Genomic DNA, 11,134 nt, shown 5'->3' on the forward strand with positions numbered 1-11,134 from the left:
CTAGCGGCCACTGGAGCAAGAACATCAGACAAGGATGGTACAGCAGACAGTGTGGACTTTGCTGAGGAGTGGCAGGACAGGATCCAGGCCTTTGAGCCTTCAGAAGGTGAGAGGTCATGAATTTAAACTATAGGAATCAAAGAGCATGAGAGCTGAGGTGATTGATGCAGGCAGCTCTTAAATAATCAGCATCGCATCGCTGCAGCAAAAAGAATATCTGTGGTGAGTGCAGAGAAACGATAGTGGGAGAGGAGGAAAAATGTGACAAATGCAAATAAACCCTCACTACTGGAGAGGGAAACAAAAGCAAGTCATAGGAGCTACTTTACAAGAAGAAAAAGCAAAACAGGTAAAGCAAGTTTTACAAAAGTACAAAGCATGGAAAAATGTGTGAGTAATGAGACATGCGGCAATTAACCATGAGAGAAACATTGTCCTGGGAAGAAAAACATCCAAAAGATACTTCAGAGGGCTTTGTGGGGTGGGAGATGCAAGGCCAACAGGGCCTCATCTATAATTTTCAGAGGGGAGCAAGAGACACGTGCCGCAAGCCATTGACATATGCTTTCGTTGTTTTTTTTTCCATTTTACGCATCTCCACTTAATGGAATATCTTTGAATATCTCCGGTTAAGTAGGCTAGTATATTTAGTGGGACATTTATCCCAATGAATAGACAGGACAAGTGAACTTGTTCACTATATGGCCTACTCAATATTGGGCTCTCTCTATGTCTATGTTTACTGAGCGTAATATTTTGTTAGCTTGTATATGGGCCTTATTATTGCATTGTTGTGAGGACCGGAAGGCTCATCTGCATACTGCTCCCAGCATCCCCCGGGAGAGGTCACCGCAAGCGATCCAGGGATTGACTTCCACAGCCCAGCTTCCAGAGGCCCCGCAAGGTTTGCAGTAGAGGAGGACCGGAAGCGCACGCCTAACAGCACACGAATCTCGAATCCTTCCATTAACTGAGTGAAGATTAATTTAACCGTGGTTTAAGAGGATTGGTAAGTATAGTTTTCAGAAATGTTTGGGCTTATAAAAATTTGGTGAAAGGTGAAATTAAGGGATATATTATTTAGGGTTTGTGTGTGTCTGAGGTAAAAGCAAGCCAGAGATAGTTAATTCTAGTGTCTGTCTTTCCCACCCATTCAACCCTTGATTTTTAGGCACAAGACACTTTCCCACCCTTGATTTTTAGGCACAAGACACTTTCCCACCCACTCAACCCTTGATTTTTAGGCACAAGACACTTTCTCATTAAAAATCAATCAGGATCTTATCTAAAATATAATATTGTACCAGCCCTTATTGAAAGTTTAATCATCCCCTTGTAGGACACTAGCTGATTAATTACTAAATTCACCTGTAAATTTAAAGTACTCTCATTCCAATTCCCTTAGTATCCTAAACTTAACTAGGAACTCAAAACTAAGATGAAGGCAGCAGTCCAGCAGCAAGAGGGGGGCTTTCCAGTCTTTTGCATTGAGTATCACATGTATGATTTTTTACCTGCCGGTGAGAGATTGTATGTGTGCACTCGGTGCAAAGAGCTCCTGGCTCTCAGGGAACAAGTCCGATCTCTGGAGGCTAGAGTAGCAGACTTGGAGGAGCTGAGGGAGACAGAGAGGTACATTGACGAGACCTTCAGGGACATAGTAGCCAAGTCCCAAATCCATTCTGGCAGCCCCAGTGCTGCCTTGGATCAAAAAGGTCTCCCAGTTGGAGAACATCACCCTGGTGTAGCAGGAAGTGATCCTATAGCAAGGACCTGCTCTCCAGGTGATATATTGTCCTTTCGCACTGAGGACAAATCTCCCAGGGCTACTGCCCAGGAGGGAAGGGTTAGGCCGGCCATCATAGTTGGTGATTCGATTATTAGAAAAGTAGATAGCAAGGTGGCTGGTGGACGTGAAGACCGCCTGGTAACTTGCCTGCCTGGTGCGAAGGTAGCAGACCTCACGCGTCACCTAGATAGGATTATAGACAGTGCTGGGGAGGAGCCGGTTGTCGTGGTACATGTGGGCACCAACGACATAGAAAAATGTGGGAGAGAGGTTCTGGAAGCAAAATTTAGGATTTTAGTTAGGAAGCTGAAATCCAGAACCTCCAGGGTGGCATTCTCTGAAATGCTTCCTGTTCCACGTGCAGGTCCCCAGAGGCAGGCAGAGCTCCAGAGTTTCAATGCGTGGATGAGACGATGGTGCAGGGAAGAGGGATTTAGCTTTGTAAGGAACTGGGGAAACTTTTGGGGAAAGGGGAGACTTTTCCGAAAGGATGGGCTCCACCTTAACCAGAGTGGAACCAAGCTGCTGGCACTAACTTTCAAAAAGGAGATAGAGCAGCTTTTAAACTAGAACAAGGGGGAAAGCTGACAGTCACTCAGCAGTGCATGGTTCGGAGAAATGTATCCTTGAAGGATACTAATGAAACAGGAGAGTTAGGGCATCCCAGCAGAGAGGTTCCATTAACTGCAAACATAGTTCATATACCTATATGTAAAAAATCACCAAAGCTAATGATTTCCGAATTATCCCAAACAACTGAAAAGCAGGTTGTTAAAACAAGCAAAAAACACACTTTGAAATGTCTGTATGCCAATGCCAGAAGTCTAAGTGGTAAGATGGGAGAGTTAGAGTGTATAGCAGCAAATGATGAGATTGACATAATTGGCATCACAGAGACTTGGTGGAAGGAGGATAACCAATGGGACAATGCTATATCAGGGTACAAATTATATCGCAATGATAGGGAGGATCAACTTGGTGGGGGTGTGGCACTTTATGTCCGGGAGGGTATAGAGTCCAACAGGACTCTATACCCTCTAAATGTTAAGTAGACTAAATGCCCTCTAAATGCTAAGTAGACTAAATGCTCAGTAGAATCTATATGGGTAGAATCCCATGTGTTGGGTAAGAGTACAGTGATAGGAGTATACTACCTTCCACCTGGACAAAATGGTCAGACAGATGATGAAATGCTAAGAAAAATCAGGGAAGTTAACCAATTTGGCAGTGCAATAATAATGGGAAATTTCAATTACCCCAATATTGACTGGGTAAATGTAACATCAGGACTTGCTAGAGACATAAAGTTCCTGGATGTAATAAATGATTGCTTCATGTAGCAATTGGTTCAGGAACCAACAAGAGAGGGAGCTATTTTAGATTTAATTCTTAGTGGAACATAAGATTTGGTGAGAGAAGTAACGGTGGTGGGGCCACTTGGCAACAGTGATCATAACATGATCAAATTTAAACAAATAACTGGAAGGGGGACAATAAGTAAATCTGCAGCTCTAACACTAAATTTTAAAAAGGGAAACTTTGATAAAATGAGAAAAAGTTAGAAAAAAACTGAAAGGTGCAGCTGCAAAGGTTAAAAGTGTTCAACAGGCATGGACATTGTTTAAAAATACAATCCTAGAGGTGCAGTCCATATGTATTCCGCACATTAAGAAAGGTGGAAGGAAGGCAAAACGATTACCGTCATGGTTAAAAGGTGAGGTGAAAGAGGCTATTTTAGCCAAAAAAACATCCTTCAAAAATTGGAAGCAGGATCCATCTGAAGAAAATAGGATAAAACATAAGCATTGTCAAGCTAAGTGTAAAACATTGATAAGACAGGCGAAGAGAGAATTTGAAATGAAATTGGCCATAGAGGCAAAAACTCATAATAAAAACTTTTTTAAATATATCAAAAGCAAGAAACCTGTGAGGGAGTCGGTTGGACCATTAGATGACAGAGGGGATAAAGGGGCTCTTAGGGAAGATAAGGCCATTACAGAAAGACTAAATGAATTCTTTGCCTCCGTGTTTACTAATGAGGATGTTGGGGAGATACCAGTTCCGGAGATGGTTTTCAGGGGTGATGAGTCAGACGAACTGAACCAAATCACTGTGAACCTAGAAGATGTAGTAGGCCAGTTTGACAAACTAAAGAGTAGCAAATCACCTGGACCGGATGGTATGCATCCTAGGGTTCTGAAGGAACTAAAAAATGAAATTTCTGATCTATTAGTTAAAATTTGTAACCTATCATTAAAATCATCCATTGTACCTGAAGACCGGAGGGTGGCCAATGTAACCCCTATATTTAAAAAAGGCTCCAGGGGTGATCCGAGTAACTATAGACCAGTGAGCCTGACTTCAGTGCCGGGAAAAATAGTGGAAACTATTCTCAAGAACAAAATTGTAAAGCATATAGAAAGACATGATTTAATGGAACATAGTCAACATGGATTTACCCAAGGGAAGACTTGCCTAACAAATCTGCTTCATTTTTTTGAAGGGGTTAATAAACATGTGGATAAAGGTGAACCGGTAGATGTAGTGTATTTGGATTTTCAGAAGGCGTTTGACAAAGTCCCTCATGAGAGGCTTCTACGAAAACTAAAAAGTCATGGGATAGGAGGCGATGTCCTTTCGTGGATTACAAGCTGGTTAAAAGACAGGAAACAGAGAGTAGGATTAAATGGTCAATTTTCTCAGTGGAAAAGGGTAAACAGTGGAGTGCCTCAGGGATCTGTACTTGGACCGGTGCTTTTCAATATATATATAAATGATCTGGAAAGGAATACGACGAGTGAGGTTATCAAATTTGCAGATGATACAAAATTATTCAGAGTTGTTAAATCACAAGCAGACTGTGATACATTGCAGGAGGACCTTGCAAGACTTGAAGATTGGGCATCCAAATGGCAGATGAAATTTAATGTGGACAAGTGCAAGGTGTTGCATATAGGGAAAAATAACCGTTGCTGTAGTTACATGATGTTAGGTTCCATATTAGGAGCTAGCACCCAGGAAAAAGATCTAGGCATCATAGTGGATAACACATTGAAATCATCAGCTCAGTGTGCTGCAGCAGTCAAAAAAGCAAACAGAATGTTAGGAATTATTAGGAAGGGAATGGTTAATAGAACGGAAAATGTCATAATGTCTCTATATCACTCCATAGTGAGACCACACCTTGAATACTGTGTACAATTCTGGTCGCTGCATCTCAAAAAAGATTTAGTTGCGATGGAGAAGGTACAGAGAAGGGCAACCAAAATGATAAAGGGGATGGAACAGCTTCCCTGTGAGGAAAGGCTGAAGAGGTTAGGGCTGTTCAGCTTGGAGAAGAGACGGCTGAGGGGGGATATGATAGAGGTCTTTAAGATCATGAGAGGTCTTGAACGAGTAGATGTGACTCGGTTATTTACACTTTCGAATAATAGAAGGACTAGGGGGCATTCCATGAAGTTAGCAAGTAGCACATTTAAGACTAATCGGAGAAAATTATTTTTCACTCAATGCACAATAAAGCTCTGGAATTTGTTGCCAGAGGAGGTGGGTAGTGCAGTTAGTGTAGCTGGGTTCAAAAAAGGTTTGGATAAGTTCTTGGAGGAGAAGTCCATTAATGGTTATTAATCAATTATAGTTAGGGAATAGCCACTGCTATTAATTGCATCAATAGCATGTGTTCTTCTTAGTGTTTGGGTAATTGCCAGGTTCTTGTGGCCTGGTTTTGGCCTCTGTTGGAAACAGGATGCTGGGCTTGATGGACCCTTAGTCTGACCCAGCATGGCAATTTCTTATGTTCTTATGTTCTTATTAAAAAAACAAACCAATATCTGTCCCATATCTCGTTAAGCCTGTGGTACAGTTCTGGCTCTGCAGAGGCTCTGTTGAGTTTCGGATGTCATTTAGATATTTTTTTTAACCTCTCTTTGGCTTTGGTGTTTGTGGTCCTGTAAAGCTTTCATTCCCTTCCCATAATATTCTTTTTATTTCTTTCATCTCTATAATGCAGATCAGATGTTGGAAGCCCTACAGCTAATGGAATCACCCATCCTGCCACCTCCTTGCTGAAGCTCAGCACGCCTTCCAGCCATTTCAGAAGAGGACGAGGATGAGGAAGAGACAGAGGTGATGGAAGCAGAGGTATGAAGGAAGCACCTTGGCTGTTTTGGTTCTGCTTCCTTGGCTTTCCACTGGCACTGTCCTCACCAGTGGTGCCTGCACCATCCCTGTTGACATCTCTTTTCTTCATCTTCTCTTAATACCAACACGATACTCCTATTTGTCTTAGGGGCTGAAGAGCAAGTCCACATAGGAGGGAGCCCAATCATCGGTTTATCCTCCCATTCCCTAGGCATGTAATCGCTGGGGATGGAAGAACATCTCTTCCGCGGACATCTCTGTCTGCCTAATCCTCCTGCCTACCATCGCAGGACTGAAGAGGTAAGAAAATAGGAACGATGTGCATCCATTTGAAATGAAATAAGAAATTCACGACAATTCCTGTCTTATTTCTGTTGTGTTCCGTGCCCTACCTCGCCTTCCCGCCACGGCGGGGCCGACCGCCCCGTGCCAGGCCCGGCACCTCCGCGCGGCAGCGTGAGTCCCCGGGCTGACCGCCGGGATCGGAGCCGCTCCTCCAAGATGGCCGCCGCCATCCTTAGACGCGAGGCCGCGCCTCTTCATTTGACTTATAGGGACCTCGTCCCTTTAAGTGGATGCAGCTGAGTCCTATCTCCAGAGTCAGAGGAAGTATAAAGGGAGACTTCCTCTGATCATTCCCTGACTTGGCAACGTCTCCTGTGAGCTTTGTCCAGTCTGCTTGCTTCGGTGAGTTCCTCGAGCTTGGCTTCTGGTTCCTGCTTCGTCTTCCTGGTTCCTGACTTCGGATTGGCTTACGGTGATTCTCTGGTTCCTGACTTCGGATTGGCTTACGGTGATTCTCTGGTTCCTGACTTCGGATTGGCAAGTGGTGATTCTCTGGCGTACGACTTCGGACTGGTGAGCGACGACCCTCTAGCACCCGACCTAGGACTCCTTCAAGACTACCGTCTCCAAGGGCCCGCCTAAGTCCCAGCGACCTGGGTCCCTACGGGCTCCTCCTGGGGGGACTGCGGGCTTCCAGGGCGAAGCTCCAGTTGGCCCTTGCACTGTTACCCTGACCTCCCTAGGTCCACCTAAGTCCCAGCGGTCGGGTCCCTACGGGCTCCTCCCGGGGGGACCGCAGACCACCAGTGGTGAAGACACAGCGCCTCATCTCGTCTCTTCAATGCCTCTGTGTTCGCCTCAGCCTCCAGTGCCAAGGGTCAGCTGGTCCTGCCTCCTGTTCTGCCTCGGCACCCGACGAGAGAGCCTACGGTCCCTCCGAAAGGTATTCCATCCTCTCTTCGGCCAAGGGTCCAAATGATTTTTAAAACATAAGAAACGAAAAACAAATAACATTTTGTTCATTTCATTCTCAAATTTCACCTTCACCAATAAAGAAAAAATCCCTCCCAGGCCTCTCCCTCCCCCAAACCCTCTTGCCATATTTTTCTTCTTCATAGGGCAGAAATGATCGCTGGTCGGTCATGTCCTGCAAGTGCTTATAGATTATTTATAGATTAATGATACTGGAGAGGTCTCTGCAGTCACACTCTGCGAGGGTCTCAAGGCTGTGGTTAGGGATCATTTGATATCCTGATCCAACTACAAGGAGAAACAACATTTAAAAAAACAATTAGATTTGGAGAAAGACATTGATAGATTACGGAAATTGCACAAGCTCTGTTCCAGTTACAAACATCTTATGGCTCTAAAAAAGCTGGGGAAGCTTAAATTACTTAAGTCTAAGGAAGTTACCTCTCAGTTGGATATGACCGAGCAGACTTATTTTGAATTTGGCAATAAAGCATGCAAACTTCTAGCTCGTAAGCTTAAGACTCAAACAACTCTTAATCATATCCCCAAAATTAAAGATAAGGGTGACACTATGTTTTATACTTCCCCTCTGATTCCAGATGGATTCACACAGTTCTATGGGGACCTATATCAAATAGATGAGGTCATAGAGTTGATTTAGATTGATAGATATTTGGATTCTGTGATGTTGCCTTGTCTGGAAAACGATCATTGGAAGCTTCTGAATAAAGAGATTATGATATCAAAATATCTCAGGCTATTCGGAGTTTAAAAAATGGAAAGGTCCCGGGACTCGACAGGTACACGGCCAGATTTTATAAAACATGCGAACCCATTCTCTTACGGCCTTTGAGAGATATGTTAAATTCATTATTAGGAGATGGCCAGTTTGTACCAGGTACTAATGTGGCAAGGATTACTATATTGGCAAACCAGGAAAAGATACAATTCTTTGTGGTTCATAATAGACCTATCTCCCTCTTGAATCTAGGTCTTAAGTTGTTGGCAGAATTTTTGGCTAACAGATTGAGAGCATTTTGCTCCCTCTGCTGGTTTACAAAGATCAGTCTGGATTTATTCCTGGCAAAATGGCTGCTGACAACTTTAGAAGAGTCTTAAATTTAATCTGGTAAACTAGATCTCAATGAATCGCTTCAGTTTTATTAGCTGTAGACGCTGAACTGCATGAGGCAAGCAGATCTCACAAGCCTACAGAGCTCTGTGCTGTTCCCTTTGCTGCTCTCTGCAATGGAGAAGCAGGGGCAGCTGTCGATAAGCACTGCTATCTGACACCCCCCCTGCTGATGGGAGGACATCGTGCAGGCCCAGAGGGAAAGGCAAATGCAGCCATGACACACCTGATCTTTAGCCACGGCACAGTAAGTGTGCTGCAGCACACTGTTTGGGAAATGCTGCCGTACAATAAGTGCAAACAGTGGAGAAAGATGAAATGTATTTAAATGTACACATTTCCTGTTAAATTGAACTAGGATTTGTTACATGTAAATATGTTACATGTCATAGTATGAGAGCTTTAGTCATACATTTCTAGTATAATTATTCAAATTCGGCTTTCAAAAAGGTACATAAAAAAAGTAATTGCAATTTGCAGAAAAAGTGCCAGCAGGAAAGGGTAAATCAGGCAGCAGATATCAGGGACAGCTGCAGTGACATCATCGATGGTGTGGGTGGGGTCACTGCCTGAGTGGGAGGTGCTAGGATTGTGACATCAGCCTGGTGTCAGAAGGCTTGAGGAGCAGTGAGCTGGTCTTAGTGAACAGTTTCTGGGAGGTTGCACCTTGCTTTTTAAGCTGAGGGTTTTGCTATTGAGAGATGGCTAATTGTTATACCAAAGCGAAAAAGGAGGAGAAGATCTTCATTCCATGGAGGACTGGAAGGGTTGCTCCAGGAAACAGACGCAAGAAAGTGGATCGGAGGCACTTCAGGTGCTGGGTTTCATGGAGGCCAATAAAGTTTCTCCTGTTAAAGAGTTAGGGCAGGCAGGGTAGGATCCTGTGGCCGACCCCGACCTTCTCCTCACAGGGGTGGTGCAGAGCAACAGGGACTTAGAAGGCAGTTTGGAGCTACCAACTCCACTGGCCTCAGTGGATTCTGTAAGTGAAGGCAGCAGATTTGGTAACACAGAGAGCCAAGACGAGACTGGCAGCAGGCACAGCGATGCCACCTCCACCTGGGCACTAGCGGCCACTGGAGCAAGAACACCAGACAAGGATGGTACAGCAGACATTGTGGACTTTGCTGAGGAGTGGCAGGACAGGATCCAGGCCTTTGAGCCTTCAGAAGGTGAAAGGTCATCAATTTAAACTATAGGAATCAAAGAGCATGAGAGCTGAGGTGATTGATGCAGGCAGCTCTTAAATAATCAGCATCGCATCGTTGCAGCGAAATTAATATCTTTGGTGCGTACAGAGAAACGCTAGTGGTAGACGAGGAGAAATGTGAGAAATGCAAATAAACCCTCACTACTGAGAGTGGTGCAAAAGCAAGACATAAGAGCTACTTTAAGGAAAAGGCATAACAGGTTCAGGAGGTCTTACAAAAGTAAAAAGCATGGAAAAATGTGTATGAAAGTAATGAGACAAGCGGCAATTAAACCTGAGAGAAACATTGTTCTACTTAGAAAAACATCCCAAAAGATACTTTAGGTTAGGTACATGAAAGCTTCCTATAATTTTCAGAGGGGAGCAAGCGACACGGGGCACAAGCCATTGACATATGTTTTTTGTTTGGGTTTTTTTTCACCTTACACATCTCTACTTAACCATTGATATTCAAAGATGTTCCGTTAAGTATCTATATATGTAGCCATATATCTTTAGGGTAGTATATTCAGTAGGACATTTATCCCATTGAATATATTGCACATGTTTTACAGCTAATTTTAGCCGGATAACCTGTCCACTAAATAGCCTTCTGAATATTGGTCTCTCTCTATGTCTATGATTACTGAGTGTAATATTTTGTTGGCTTGTATTTGGGCCTTATTATTGCATTGTGATGAGAATTTTAAATAAAATAGCTAAAAAAACCCGAAAACTGACCCATATCTCGCTAAACTGTGGTACAGTCCGGGCTGTGTGCAGAGGCTTTGTTTGAGTTTTGGATGTCATTCAGTCTCACTATGTGTGAGATTTGATTTTTCTTTTTTTTAACCTCTCTTTGGCTTTGGTGTTTGAGGTCCTGTAAGGCTTTCATTCCCTTCCCTTAATATTGTTTTTATTTCTTTCATCTCTGTAATGCAGATTAGATGCCTGAAGCCCTGTGGATAATGGAAACACCCATCCTGCCACCTCCTTGCTGAAGCCCAGCGCATCTCCCAGGCATTCCAGAAGCAGGGGTGTGAAGGAAGCACCTTGACCCTTTGGTTCTGCTTCCTTGGCTTCCCACTATCCCTGCTGACATCTGCTCTTGGGGCTTTGCCATCGTCTTCTTATCTGACCACCGCGATCCTCCTCCTCTTTGTCCCAGGAACTGAGCAGCAAGTCCACACAGGAGGGAGATGACCATTGGCTTACTCTCCTATCCCCCAGCCATGCCATCGCTGGGGGCAGAAGAACATTTCTGCCGTGGTCATCTCTGCCTGCCTAATCTTCCTGCCTACCACCGCAGCAGTGAACAGGTAAGAAAACAGGAATGATGTGCATCCATATGAAATGAAACAGGAAATTAACGACATTTTTTGTTTTATTTCAAATGGTTTTTAAAACACAATGAAAAAAAATCAATTGAAATTTTGTTATTTCATTTTCAAATTTCACCATCACCAACAATGAAAAAATCCCTCCCAGTCCTCCTCCTTCCCCAAAACCTTCTTACCATATTTTTCTTTCTTCACAGGGCAAGAGTGATCCTAGGTCGCTCCTGGCCTACAGATGCTTAGCTTAGAAATGATTTTGGAAGACCGAGGCCGGCATCATTTTTAATTTC

The 11,134-nt window shown here is 43.7% G+C and overlaps 1 long non-coding RNA gene across 1 annotated transcript; it reads left to right on the plus strand.

Annotated features, from left to right (window-relative positions):
- The first annotated feature begins 5,791 nt into the window (after nt 1-5,791).
- On the plus strand, nt 5,792-10,818 carry LOC115098132. The gene is made up of 3 exons (XR_003858430.1): nt 5,792-5,929; nt 6,078-6,229; nt 10,450-10,818. It is a non-coding gene; the product is annotated as an uncharacterized LOC115098132 (long non-coding RNA).
- The last annotated feature ends 316 nt before the right edge of the window (nt 10,819-11,134 follow it).

The sequence above is a fragment of the Rhinatrema bivittatum genome, chromosome 8, assembly GCF_901001135.1.
Source record: "Rhinatrema bivittatum chromosome 8, aRhiBiv1.1, whole genome shotgun sequence".
Classification (NCBI taxonomy): Eukaryota; Metazoa; Chordata; class Amphibia; order Gymnophiona; family Rhinatrematidae; genus Rhinatrema; species Rhinatrema bivittatum.